Source organism: Anguilla anguilla, chromosome 2, assembly GCF_013347855.1.
Source record: "Anguilla anguilla isolate fAngAng1 chromosome 2, fAngAng1.pri, whole genome shotgun sequence".
In the NCBI taxonomy this organism is placed as follows: Eukaryota; Metazoa; Chordata; class Actinopteri; order Anguilliformes; family Anguillidae; genus Anguilla; species Anguilla anguilla.
Window position 1 is genome coordinate 42,104,059 of NC_049202.1, and position 12,026 is coordinate 42,116,084.

The following is a 12,026-nucleotide window of genomic DNA, read 5'->3' on the forward strand; positions in this document are numbered from 1 at the left end:
AAGGTGACACCACAACCATAACTTCAGAAGTCACCAAAGGAGACCAAGTAGTCGAAAAGACAGAGGACACCAGAGAGACATCTTCTGTTGTTGAAAAAGATGGTACAGCTGAAACAATCACTGTGACAAAACATGGAGATGAAACCACCACTGTGACCAAAGTCATTAAAGATGGTCAAACATATACAACAACAGAAATCACTAAAGGTGAACAACCAGTAGAAGAGACTGAAGAGTCCATTGTAGTCGATAAAGATGGTACTGCCACAAAAACCACTGTGATCCATAAAGGAGACACCACTACAACAGTCACTGACGTCACAAAAGGGGAAACCATTACTACCACTACAAAAGTTTCCAAAGGTGGGGAAACAACCTCCACAGTGAAACGCAAGACAAGACATACTGAATTAGCTCCTGAAACATTCAGACCTGTTACTGAAGGTAAGATTTTGGAAACTGCACTTACCACTGAAAGGGCTAACGAAGATGGCACAATTACCATAGAGCAAATTACCACCAAAGATGGCAAGACCACAATTTCAAAGAAAACAATAAGAGGACAACCTGCTGAAGATAAGAGTGGTAAGATCTTTAAAGAAACAAAGAAAAGGATCGTTCAACATGAAGACGGCTCTGTAGTAGTTGTACTTGTAATCCGTGAAAACAGTATAATAACCACAATCACAAAGGTTATAAAAGGGGGTGTTACAAAGAGTTTTACAGAGATCAAAGACAAAGACAAAATTGTGAAAACCTCAGAGGCAACCGCAACAACATCCATAGTGGTGAATGAAGATGGAAGCACTACAACAACTACTGAAACTAATGATGGCAATAAAGTCATCACGCTACAGGAGAAAACCAAAGGCGGTGTCACTAAATTCACAAAAAAAGTCTCAATAAATGGTGAGCCTCTGACAGAAGAAGAAGAATCAACAGAGAAATCCACTTTAACTGATAAAGATGGCACAACAACAACAACAACTGTGACTAAACACGGAGACCGCATGACAACAGTCACTGAAGTCACCAAAGGTAGCATCACAACAACGACAACATTAATAAAGAGGGGTCGAAATGTCGTGAAAACTCTCCACTTCACAAGTGAAGAAGAAACAGAAGTTTTGGAGGAACCCTCCCCAGCCCTAACAGAAGGTGAAACCAAAGAGACAGCTGACATAACTAAGCAGGTCAACAAAGACGGTACAGTTACCACAACAACAACAACAACAACCACGAGTAAGGAGGGAAAGACTACTGTTATTGTGGAAAAGGAAACGGGTGTTGCAACAAAAGACACCACCCCAAGCACCACAAAGAAAACTAAAGTGACTAAGAATGATGGCAGCATAACAGAGACCACTGAGACCAGAACAGGTGAAACAGTTCAAACAGTTCATAAGGTTACAGAAGGTGGTGAAACAAAAATAACTGTAACAGAGCAGGAGGGAGAGAAACCAGTGGAAACCACAGAAGAAATTATGGTAGAAAAACCTTTAGTTGACAAAGACGGCAGTATCACCAAAACGACAGTGGACAAAAAAGGAGACACAACTACTACCATCACTGAAGTCACCAAAGGGAGCACCACCACCAAAACTACAGAGGTTGCCAAAGCAAACAAAGTAGTGGAAAAAACAACAGACATCATTGAGACTTCCACAGTGGTAGAGGAAGAAGGTACAGCTAAAACAACCACTGTGACAAAACATGGCGATACAGAGACTATAGTGACAAAAGTCACCAAAGGAGGTGTAACGCATGAGACTACTGAAGTCAGCAAAGGTGGTGAGCCTGTGGAAAAGACAGAAGAGGCAACTGAAAAATCAACTGTGGTCAGTGAAGATGGAACCACCACAACAACCACAGTCATAAAAAAAGGAGACACCACTACAACAGTCACTGATGTCACAAAAGGAGAAACCACTACTACCACTACAGCAGTCTCTGAAGGAGGGAACATTACCACCACAGTGAAAAGCAAGACCTCACACACTGAAGAACCTCACAAATTAATGCCTGGTACTGAAGGCAGTGTTTTGGAAACTGTAGTTACAATGGAAACAGGCAAAAATGACGGAACTATAGAGGTTGAGGAAGTAACAACCAAAGGTGGCAAAACCATTGTGTCCAAGAAAATACTCAGAGGAGAGCCCATCAAAGAGACTAGTGCTCATGTGCATAGGGAGACAAAGAAATCAACAGTTTTGCAACAAGATGGAACCATACTAATCACAATAATAATCCAAGAAAGGGAAAAGATCACCACAATCCAAAAGTTTATCAAAGGAGACTTTACAACAACCATCACAGAGATCAGAAAGAACAACAATATTGTACAAACAATGAAAGAAACAACAAAGAAAACTACTGCAGTAAATGAAGATGGAAGCACTACAACAACCACTGAAACTAGCGATGGGAAAACAGTTACCACGCTGGTTGAAGTCACCAAAGGTGGTGTCACTAAAACCACAAAAACAGTCTCAGAAAATGGCAAGCCTCTGAAAGACAAAAAAGAAGAGACAGAAAAATACACAGTGACAGACAAATATGGTAGATCAACAACAACCACCGTGATCAAAAAGGGAGACACTACAATTACCGTAATTGAAGTCACTAAAGGGGACATCACTACAACTACAACAACAATTAGGAAGGGTGAGAAGGAGGTGAAAACTTTCTACTATACAAGTCAAGAAGAAACGGAAGCTGTTGATGAAATATCACCTGGCCTGACAAGAGGTGAAACAAAAGAAACTATTGAGATCTCAAAACAGTTCAACGAAGATGGCACAGTTACCACAACAACGACAACAACTATGAATGGCAGGAGCACCCTGACTTCAGAAATAGAAACAGGTGTCATAACAGAAGACACCACCCCGAGCACCACAAAAAAAACCAAAGTGTTCAAAGAGGATGGCAGCACCACAGAGACCACTGTCACTGAAAAAGGGGACAAAATGACCATACATCAAACAGTTACAGACAGAGATGAAAAAAGAACAATCGTAATGGTGAAAGAAGGTGACAAACCTATTGAAACCACAGAGGAAATTGTGGAAGAGAAGCCTTCAGTCAACAATGATGGCAGTATCACTAAAACAAAAGTGGATAAGAAGGGAGACACCACGACTACTATCACTGAAGTCACCAAAGGTGACACCACAACCATAACTTCAGAAGTCACCAAAGGAAACAGAGTACTGGAAAAGACAGAGGACACCAGAGAGACATCTTCTGTTGTTGAAAAAGATGGTACAGCTGAAACAATCACTGTGACAAAACATGGAGATGAAACCACCACTGTGACCAAAGTCTTTAAAGATGGTCAAACATTTACAACAACTGACATCACTAAAGGTGGACTGCCTATAGAAGAAACTAAAGAGTCCACTGTGGTCGATAAAGATGGTACTGCCACAAAAACCACAGTGATCCAAAAGGGAGACACAACTACAGAAGTCACAGATGTTACTAAAGGGGAAACCATTACTACCACCACAACAGTCACAAAAGGTGGAAAAAATACAACCACAGTGAAAAGCAGGACCTCACACACTGAACTTGTGGGCAAAAAGCCTCAAGCTGTCACTAAAGGTACCGTTTTGATTAAAAACTTTAATTAATGTCATGTATCACTTCCTTTTACATTTAGCCAAAGTACTAGGTTTTTACCGGGTAAATATGTGGTAAAAACAGCACATAATTTCCCACTTATGTGTTATTTTTTTCAAGTACTTACTGGTAAATACCTAATACCTAGAGGATTGTGAATGAGCTTTAACCACATTTTTAAATGCATTTGCTCATCGTGATCGCTTTTCCTAGTTGACCCATCGCACATTTTTTGCTGCTGGAATTTACAGCTTTTTTATATTTTTCTCATCTAATGTGTCTATACCTGTCCCTCCTTACATTTTTCTCTTAGAGTGCCATTGTGATACAGTACCCCACTGTCAGGAGGATGAGGAGTTAATCACTGTGCCTGTGAAGGGAAGATGCTGTCCAAGGCTCCAATGTGGTGAGTGCCTCGATTTCTGTTTACATATTTCTGTTCAAAAATTAAAACATTTCCATAAGTCAACCAGTGTTATGAAATCAAAAAGCTTTTTCAATCAAAACCAGCTTTTTAAATACTCAAGTGGGGTAGTGATTTGAGCTTTTGCGCAATGTATTTTTGCCAAGAATACTACAGATTAATCTTGTAGAAATAATATATGGTAAAAGCTGCATGTGTAATGCTAATGAGTTTGGGTTATAATTACAGAGAAGAAAAAGAGTGTTTGTGGGTTGGTGAGCCATGAAACTTTGGTAAAGAGAAAGTCCTGCCAGAGCAAGGTAACTATCATATAAATTCTCACATGCCTATACCCTTAAACACACATGCAACCAATTGCATCTGTCCTAAAACGCAGTGGCACTCATTCAAAAACATCTATTCACACACTGTGTATACATAATAAAAATCACTAACACACTGCAAACACATATTATTGCCCAAGTGCTTTAAATTCACATCTATATGTCATCTAGATTATGTTGCTATATTCTGATTCTTTTCTGATTCAATCAAATGCATTTGGTCGTTTTAAGAGAATATCTAATTCAGTTAAATAAAAACAAACTCTCCCTGTTTAATGTGTAACATACTGTTAATTGCAAAAGTATTGGGAATGTGATACAATTTTTATTGGTATTCCAGCACATTTGATTTGAAATAGAAGAAATATGAGGTTAAATTGCCGACTGTCTGCTTTAATTTGAGGGTACTTTATGTCTATATTTGGTTATCCATGTAGGAAATACAGCCCTTTTTATACATAGCCCGCAGGTTTGGGGGGGGGGGTGTAATGGGACAAATGAACATAATCTGAAACAAATATGTCATTCATTACTTGATTTTAAATCCTTTCATATTTGATGACTCCCTGAAATCTGCGACACAGATACATCACCAGACACGGTATGTTCCCTGGTGATGCTCTTCCAGGCCTGCACTGCAGCCATCTTCAGTTCCTGTTTGTTTCAAGCTAGTGAAATGCAAGTTCACATGGAATCAGGATGAATGATTGACTTGGCCAGTAAAGAACATTCCACTTTTTGGCTCTGAAAAGGATTTCAGCAGGATGTTTGGGGTCATTGTCCTGGTCAAGCACCATCCAATGAGTTTTGAGGCATTTGGTTGGATCTGAGCAGATAAGATTTTTCTATACACTTCAGAATTCATCCTGCTGCTGCCATCAGCAGCACATCATCAATGAAGATAAGTGAGCCAGTTATCCCAGCAGCCATACATGCCCAAGCCATAAACACTATCTCAACCATGTTTCACAGATGAGGGGGGGGGGGGTGCTTTGAATCATTGGCAGTTACATTACATTACATTACATGTATTTAGCAGACACTCTGATCTAGAGTGACTTACACAACTTTTTACATCAAATCTATTTATACAACTGGATATTGACTGAAACGGTTAAGTACCTTGCTCAAGGGTACAATGGCAGTGTCCAACCTGGGAATCGAACCTGGATTATTCTGTTCTTTGATGCATCTATCTCAGCCTCCTGGAGAGTGTTCTTCATCTTCAAAAATTGAAAAGGGGTTTTTCTTTACAAGTGAAATAATTCTTCTGTCATTTACTACAGTGGGCTTCCGTGGTCTACCAGGTCATTTGATCGTTACCAAACAGTACATTTTGACATATCCAATGTTTTGGCTATGTCTCTGATTGATTCATTCTAATTTGTCCACCCCATGATGGCCTGCTGTACTGGCACAGACACTTCCTGGGTCCTCAAGTTCAGAGACAACAGCAAGAGACTCCAAATACAAAGTCCACACCATGAATCAAGTCTAGACATTTTGTTAGCTTTCTTATGATAATAAACTAATGATGGAACAACACACAGCTTGCCAAGAATCAGCTGAGTAATCAATTGTCAAGTTACCATTGGTCCCCCAAAATGGGCAGACTATATATAAAATGGGGGCTGAAATTCCTGCATGGTTTAACCAATAAGGATGTAAATGCCCACAAACTACAGCTGACAGTCTGAACTTAAACTGCATATTCATTGCTTTGTTTCAAATCCAGTGTGCTGATGTACAGAGCCTAAGAACAATGTTGTGTCACTGTCCAAATACTTATTGAATGCACACTGTGTTTGTGTGCATGTATGTGTGCCAAACACATTCATGTAAATTTCATGCTTTGGCTCTGTACTCTACATTTTTCAACATATGGTTAAAGTGAAGATTCTCAGCTTCTATGTATTTTTATATATTTTGGTTTCACCATGAAGAAACTGCAGGACTTTTTAAACATAGCCCCTCATGTACGCACACCATAATGTTTTGGACAAATGGCTTCAAAGTTGTTTCCGATTACTTAGGTGTGTTCAATTGCTTCCTAGGTACAGGTATAAATGAGCTTTTAGTGTCTACTCTTGATTCTAGGCTTTTGATTGCCTTTGGAGTCTGCAGTTGGTGTTAGTCAACATGAGGATTAGAGGTGTGCCAATGAAAGTCAAGGAAGCTGAGAAACATGAGGCTGGGGAATTAGAAAAACCAGCCAGAGACATAGTGGCATGGTTTTGGCTGATACCACCATTTATTTTCCTTCCTGTGCATTTTCTTCAGTTATTACAGCCATTGGTTTTTTCCTGCGCCTTTTATTCAGTTGTTACGGCCATTGGTTTTTTCCTGCGCCTTTTCTTCAGTTGTTACGGCCATTGGTTTTTTCCTGCGCCTTTTCTTCAGTTATTACGGCCATTTAGTTTTCTTCTTTTCCTTGATTGAATTATACGCGTGCAAATCCCCTAACTATTTGCACCTGTTGGCTCTCTATTTAAACCCTTAGCAAGCTGATAAGTTTTGCTTCAGTGCCACTTGCCTTACATGAAAGCTGGTAACTTGGTCTGTTTGGTAAGAGGTTTAGTGTTTGTTCAGTACTAGATCAGTTCCTCTTCTGCGTCCTTTGTTTTACGCGAAGAGTTACTGCGGAACTGAACTTAGAGGTTATTCGATTGTGGGCTACAAAGTTAGCACCACTGTCCTTGCTCATTTCTACTACTCTCTAGTGATTCTTTTGACAGTCCTCTGTACGAGGGCTTAAAGTTCTCACGTTCTCCAATTTTTTCAGACCATTGTTTTTGTTGTTATACTCCTTAAGCTTTTGTTTGTTACACAGTACCTGGGTTGTTTAGAGCTTTTTTTGGGATACTCACCCTTAGGAGTATTGTTTTTCTTTTCATTATTTTCCCCTGTCCTTTTGTCTCTTGAGACTTTGTGGTTATTCTACCTCTGGTGAATAGCTTCAAGAACCCCTGGTTGGTCTCCCAAAACCCCCACTCCATCACACAGACTAAGGCTTAGGCTTACCAAAATGAACTATTTGGAACATCATTATAAACAAAGCGGGCACTGGTGAGCTCAGTAATCACAAAGAGCCTGGTAGGCCAAGGATGACTACTACAGTTGATGACTGAAGGATGCTCACCATAATGAAGAAAACCCCCCAAAGACATGTTCAAAAGATCAGAAATAATCTTCAGGGGGCAGTTGTGGATGTGTTTTTTGACTACTGTCCACAAAAGACTTCACAAAAGAACTACAGAGGTTACACTGCAAGATGCAAACCACCGGTTTACTGTGGTTAACACTAGAAAAACTCTTCTGGACAGATGACACCAAGATACACTTGTATCAGAGAGATATCTGGCAAGAGCAAAGTGCGAAGGCCAAAACAAACAGCCCAAGATCCAAAGCACCGCCCCACCATCAAGTGACACATGGCGGTGGGAGTGTTATGGTTTCAGCATGTATGGCGGCCACAGGTAGTGGCTCACATGTCTTTGTTGATGACGTAACTGCTTTCAGAGCAGCAGAATTAATTCTTAAGTGTACAGAAGCATCTTATCTTCTCAGTTTTAAGCAAATTCCTCCAAACTCATTGGACAGCATTTCATCCTACAGCATGACAATGATCCCTGCCATACCAAAAGCATCAAAGGAGTTTTTCAAAGCCAATAATGGAAAATTCTCAACTGGCCAAGTCATTCATCTGATCTGAATCCAATTGAACATGCGTTTCTTATGCTGAAGAGAAAACGTAAGGTAACTATCCCCAGAAACAACCAGGAGCTGAAGATGGCTGCAGTACAGGCCTGGCAGAGCATCAACAGAGAAGATAATCAGCATCTGGTGATGTCGCATACATCAAGCAGTCATTACATGCAAATAATGTTGCAACAAAGTACTAAGCATGACTACTTTAATTTACGTAACATTAATATGTTCCAAACATTATGGTGCCCTGAAAGGGGGGTGTCATCATTTCTACATGGTGAACCCAAAGTGAATAAAATGTATAAAAACTACCCTAAATAAAAGCTTAGAATGTGCACTTTAACCACATGTGAATTGTTTGATTATAAATCTAAAATTGTGGAGTACACAGCCAAATCAAGAAAAATGTATTTGCCCCAAACATTATTTATAACATTATTTATCTGAATACTTGATTCTGATTGGTCCAAGGGTGTTTATTGATTTTTAACAACGGGATACCTCAGTCTTTTAATAGCAATGCGTTACAAAATCCAATGATCAGTTAGACAGTTAAACAGCAAAATCATTCTTTTGATTTTGAATTAATGTTATCTCCTCCCCTTTTCAATGTCCAAATTCACAATTAACAACAACATTGAATCACGGTTCTAGTTACTGTAGCCTATAGCTTGATTTGCAACCACCCCGCAAAATTCGGAATAGTCTCTTATTTGGACGTTAGAAGAGGCATTCCATATTTAACTCATAGGGGACACATTTTGTTTTGTATATTTCTGAACGATTGTGTTTAGTTTAACTGCTGTTTTGAATATAATTCAATAGTTGGCCAGATAGCTAGCCAGGATAACAAGCATGCGGTGAGACAATTTTGACCTCAAACCCAGGCTATATTTAATATTAGTTAGGCAATGTGAGTGACAGCAAACCTGAAATAAAGCTAGCTTCCATTCTAACCTGGTTTCATAGACCATGTCTACACTGTGTGACCAAACCATTTTAAAAAACAAGACAGAGCTTGGGAGATACATTTGATTGAGTTATGGTTTCAAGAAATTTCTCAAATGTAATGACAAATAACGAAAATGTGGTGCTATTTGTATGGTATACAAACAAGAAGGAACTATTTTTTCCAGATATAATTATTGTTTTCATAGAATTAACTAGGTGGTTTCTGCTTAACAACAGAGCAAATAGAACAATCAGTCAAAGTAAACCACTTCAGTCTGTCCCGTTATTGGAAAAAAATGTACTTCGGGAAGTTTAGCAGCTGAGGCTATCCCATCGTACATTATTTCCCAATCATGGGACCGCCGATCGTGTTTTATTCCTTACATATACTCATTGAGCTCAATAATTTTTATTTATTTATTTAGTTTATTTGAACAGGGACAGTGTACAAAGAACATTAACCTTATATAAAACAAGGAGAGACGTTATGTACCGGGTTATAGCAATTTGCTCATTTCCACCCATAGTCCCTGAGCAGGTAAGTGAAACAGTACAATAGAAAGTACATTAAACAGTAAAATAGAAAGGACATTAAAAAACAAAGTGTGGGACAAAGGCATATATCTTTAAATGGGGGGGACTATGTAGAAAAAGAGCTGTAATTTCTAAATATAGAAACCAAAATGTGTAATTAATGCTATCGTCAGCAGATACTGTGTAGCTTCAATATATCAAATTCCTAGTGAACAAAGTGGAAAGGACTACATTTGTTCATTGATTTATTGCTAAAATGTTGCCTAAAGTATGATGATATTCCTTGCGTCATTTGGGGGATTGTACAGTTTGAGGCAGGCATATTCTTTGTAAAGAGAAAGCTTGCTTGTGATTTAAAAATCTCCCACCTCTATCCCAGACACCACAAAAAAGCCTTTTTTACCATTTCTTGGATTTTCAGTCCTTATGACCCCACAATTAATGCATTCGATTAAATATTTGAGCCCAAGATTAATGCGTTTGATTAAATATTGGGGTAACAGTATCATGAATGGTGTTTTTGAGGAATAACCCTTTATCTCTCTCTCTCTCTCTCTCCCCCAGGTCAAGCTTCCAGGATGTGGGGGTCTGTGTGCCTCTTCATATCACTACTCAAGTGATGGAGAATGGAAGAGTGATTGTGGGTGCTGTAAGCCAACTGAGTTCCACTCACAATCTGTTGTCCTCCACTGTGATGATGGGACTGAGATCACTGAAGAACTCTCTGTCCCAGCTGCCTGCAGCTGTGCAGCCTGCAACTAAGTCCTCACTCACACACACATACACACACACGTCATCTGCAAACAAGCTGCAGCTCATAAATGACAGACACACACACACACACACACACAAATGCTCATGTACACACACAAACCAATTCCAGAAATATCAACATAGAAAGACATTTTAAATCAAATCTTTTTTGCCTTACATGAAATTCTGTACATTAGGCACACAGCCCTAATACTGAACCCAGAGTAGTAAAAGGCATGAGTTCATACATTATCTACACACTTTTTCCTTTAACATTTTTGTAACTAGGTTAGCATCACTTGTGGATTGGGTAAATATATTCACAATAGTTCAATCTATCTTGGTTTTCATATTGGGGTAAATGCATGCATGTAGCGGTAAAAGGAACTGCTTGCTGATAAAATGTAACTGTTTTGTGGATATATGCTAGCAATTAAAATTTTACTACAAACTAATACCTACTGCTTCTAAATATATCTGACTGTTCTCCATGTTTTACATTATTGAAGTTTCAAAGACACTGAATAAATTACTTTAATCCATCTTCCCATATCAAATGTGTGAAATGTCTTATAATAGTAGTATAATAGTTATCTGTCATGGGAGACTACACATTTGTACTGTAACAAGAGAACTAGTTAGGCAGATTCTAATTATTTCCAAAAACATATATTTGTCCACCTCAGTCTCTCCAGAGGCAGAAACCATTTTCATGAGTTTCGCAAATTTTGTACATTTAGGTAAATGTTTTATACATTTTAGACACCAAACATTTACTAAGTATATGATCTATTTTGCCATTTGTGTAAATGCATGAAACATTTCCATAACATACAGCTTATGTATTTATTTTTGCCTTGAGTATATTTTTGGGATACTGTATTTTATGTTTATAACCTTCATAAAAAGCATCATAAATGTGAAAGAGTTAAATATTTTGAGGAAAAAAGAGCCACTATGGTGAAATATGGATAAAATGCATTTATCCCAGATAAACCTCTGCAAACTTGCCATAAACCACCACAGCCCATGAATGACCAGCCTCCCAAACAACTACAGACAGTATTGCTACTGGTCAGCAAACATAAATCACAGAAATCCCAAAATAATAAGCCACTTTCCCAGAAGAGCAGGAAAATTCCAAATTTTGTCCACAAAAAAAGGTGAATATAAGCAGGCAGGTACTGGTTTAACATAGCAATCACCAGGTCTACTTACAGTGAGCTCCATAGCATTTGGGACAAAGACATTTTTTCTTGATTTAGATTGGTACTCAACAAGTTTACATTTATAATCAAGTAATTGGTTAAAGTACATCTTCTCAGATTTTATTTGAGGGTATTCTCATACACTTCGGTTTCACCATGCATAAATTATAGCACTTTATATATATAGCCCACCTCCCCCCATTTCAGGGCACTAATATTTGGGACATATTAATGTTAATAAATGAAAGTAATCATGTTTGGTACTTTGTCGTATATCATTTGCATGCAATGGTTGCTTGAAGTCTCTGACCCATGGACATCCCCAGGTGCTCAGTATTGTCACTGGTGATGCTCTGTCAGGCCTGTACTGCAGCCCTCTTCAGCTCCTGCTTGTTTCAGGGACTGCTTGCATTACGTTTTTCTCTTCAGCATATGAAGCACATGTTCAATTGAATTCATGTTGGGTAAATGACTTGGCTAGTCAAGAATTTTCCAGTTTTT